General features: G+C 38.2%; 1 long non-coding RNA gene across 1 annotated transcript; it reads left to right on the top strand.

The window, feature by feature from the left end:
- The first annotated feature begins 570 nt into the window (after window positions 1-570).
- On the top strand, window positions 571-1670 carry LOC107116178. Its single transcript, XR_001482698.1, has 2 exons — window positions 571-779; window positions 888-1670. It is a non-coding gene; the product is annotated as an uncharacterized LOC107116178 (long non-coding RNA).
- The last annotated feature ends 855 nt before the right edge of the window (window positions 1671-2525 follow it).

Below are 2525 nucleotides of genomic sequence, written 5' to 3'. Positions count from 1 at the left end.
GTACATCAGAACAAAAAATCTCAACTTTAAATATATGCTGATAGGGTCTGCCCCAGCCAAGACCAAGAGAGAAAGATTTTGGGGTTCTGGGTAGTTTGATGAAATGTTGACTTTGTGTACAACAAGGGTGAAAAAGGCAAACTCCATGCTTGGATTATTAGGGAAAATAGAAAATAAAACAAACAGTATTGTTCAGGAGAAAAGATGGCTAAGGGGGAATATGCTAGACATTTATAGAACTATGCCTGGGTTGGAGAAAGTAGGCACACTATTTACTCAAATGCAAGAATAGTATTTTTTTCCCCTCGGAGTGCCATCTCCTTTCCCCCCCCCCCCAAAAAAAGAGGGGCAGGTTACACTTTCATATAAGTTACAGTTACAGGGTTGTCTTCCTTTTGAGCAAATACAGGAAAACTTTCCCCCCCTTTTCCATATTAGAATGCAGGGGTCACAATTAAATTGAAGATTCAGGACAATGGTTAGTCACTGTGTGAAACGAGATGCTGTACTAGACGGACCCCTGGTCTGATCCAGCAGGCTTCTGACATTCTTACATTATCTCCTAGGCTCTAACACGTACGAGGAGGCAGCTGCATACATTCAGTGTCAGTTTGAAGATCTGAACCGAAGAAAAGACACCAAGGAAATTTATACCCATTTCACCTGTGCCACTGATACCAAGAATGTGCAGTTTGTTTTTGATGCTGTTACAGATGTTATAATTAAAAACAACCTGAAGGAATGTGGACTCTACTAAAAGGAGAGGACGACACTGAAAGGTAATGTTATAAGCTTTGGAAGCTGCTCTAAGTTTTAGCATTCACTGCATTAACCATATGTTTAGCTATAAAATGAATTACTAAATTAATGAGGAATTTTTCTTTCAGATTTCCGAGATGTGGTGTTTTAAGAACTGGACTGTTTATTTGCTGCCTCATGGGACAGCTGCAAGCATGAACAGGACCGGGGAATGAAAACAGCATGCAAATCCTTGCATTCTTTAGCACAATCTTCTGTACTAGGGACCTTTTTATTGATATGGGATGCTGAAGTTAGACTTAAAAAAGGAACTACTGTTTTGATTTTTTGACCACCCAAGCGTCACTTGGATTGCATAATCTCAAATGTGTACAGCTGTTACGAAGTTCATGTCCCAGAACTTCAATATGTAGCTTGCTTTCTTTTAATAACCCACCAGTAGTCTGTTTTTAAGGTTTTTCATCAAAATTATATTTTGACTAAATTGTATTTCTTTGCAAATGACATTTTGTTGTTTTTAAAATCACTTAACTATGCACATGGTATGACCAGCTCATGCAGAAAGTATTCCTCTTAGAAGGAGCCTTTTGTTTTTAACACTTAGTGTGGTCAGAACTTGATATTACTGCAACTACTTAAAAGAGCCTTAGGATCCATATGGCTAATGCTATGGCTTCTTCTGATGTATAATTTGTTACCATTCTGCTTCATGTGCTGTAACGCTTTTTTCCTCAAAAAAGAGATTCTCTGCAGCAGGGTAACAGGTTTTTCTGGCTTATGAGATGGGAAGGTTAGCCTGGTTTATGCCAATTACCAGACCACTGAGTGTCCTACTGTTGTAGCAGGCAGAACTCTGTTCCTCCTGTGAAATGCCTGAAGTGGCTTCCAGTTAGACAAGAAAACTGTAAAATTCCAAACTGGAAGAGGGCATCTGTGCTGCTACAAAGCTACTTAATCAACCACATAGTTATTTGTATGTGTGTTTGGTCTTAAACCAGTGGGGAGTTTTGTAGACAGTACAACTTGTTCTGCATTTACCAGGCTTTTTCTCTTCAGAGATTTCTAAAATATATCAACAGCATGCCTTTACTCTGTAAATGTGGTGCCAAGTTCCTGTTTGCCATTGTTTTTACTGTAGTGATGTTCTTAACCAGAGTCAGTACATTTCTTTGCTGAAATCATTACATTGAGACTTCCCCAGTTTATCATGTACAGGTTTCAACCTGATGTAATTACTGGCAATATTAAAATGGTGAGTTGAAAGCTTAGATGTTCCTAACTTTCTTGGAGCCATTTCCAGAAATTCACCCATGATCTTTGACAGTTTCTGATACTAATTGCACTTCCAGTTTCTGCAAAGAAAGATTTTAGTGAGATCAGTTAGCTTTTGATATTACAAGATGTCAGCACTTTCTTGGAGCCATTTCCAGAAATTCACCCATGATCTTTGACAGTTTCTGATACTAATTGCATTTCCATTTTCTGCAAAGAAAGATTTTAGTGAGATCAGTTAGCTTTTGATATTACAAGATGTCAGCGTATATAGTTATAATGCTTTTGTGTCTTGTATTCTAGAGAAATATTTGCCAGGTTTCAGTTGCATTGTATCGGGCAGCTTACACAGTAGGTCAGAACAGAGGCCAGATTTTTACCAGCTCTTGCTGAAGAAGTCATAACAGTGGGTATATAAAATCCTCCTTCAAGAATACTTTTTACCATGTGCAAGGGTTACTAAGTATCACAGGAGAAAAGTGAGAACATTTCCT

The sequence above is a fragment of the Gekko japonicus genome, unplaced genomic scaffold, assembly GCF_001447785.1.
Source record: "Gekko japonicus isolate JY-2015 unplaced genomic scaffold, Gekko_japonicus_V1.1 scaffold7917, whole genome shotgun sequence".
NCBI lineage: Eukaryota > Metazoa > Chordata > Lepidosauria > Squamata > Gekkonidae > Gekko > Gekko japonicus.
The sequence above is the reverse complement of the archived record's forward strand: the minus strand, read 5'-3'. Positions and strand labels throughout refer to the sequence as shown.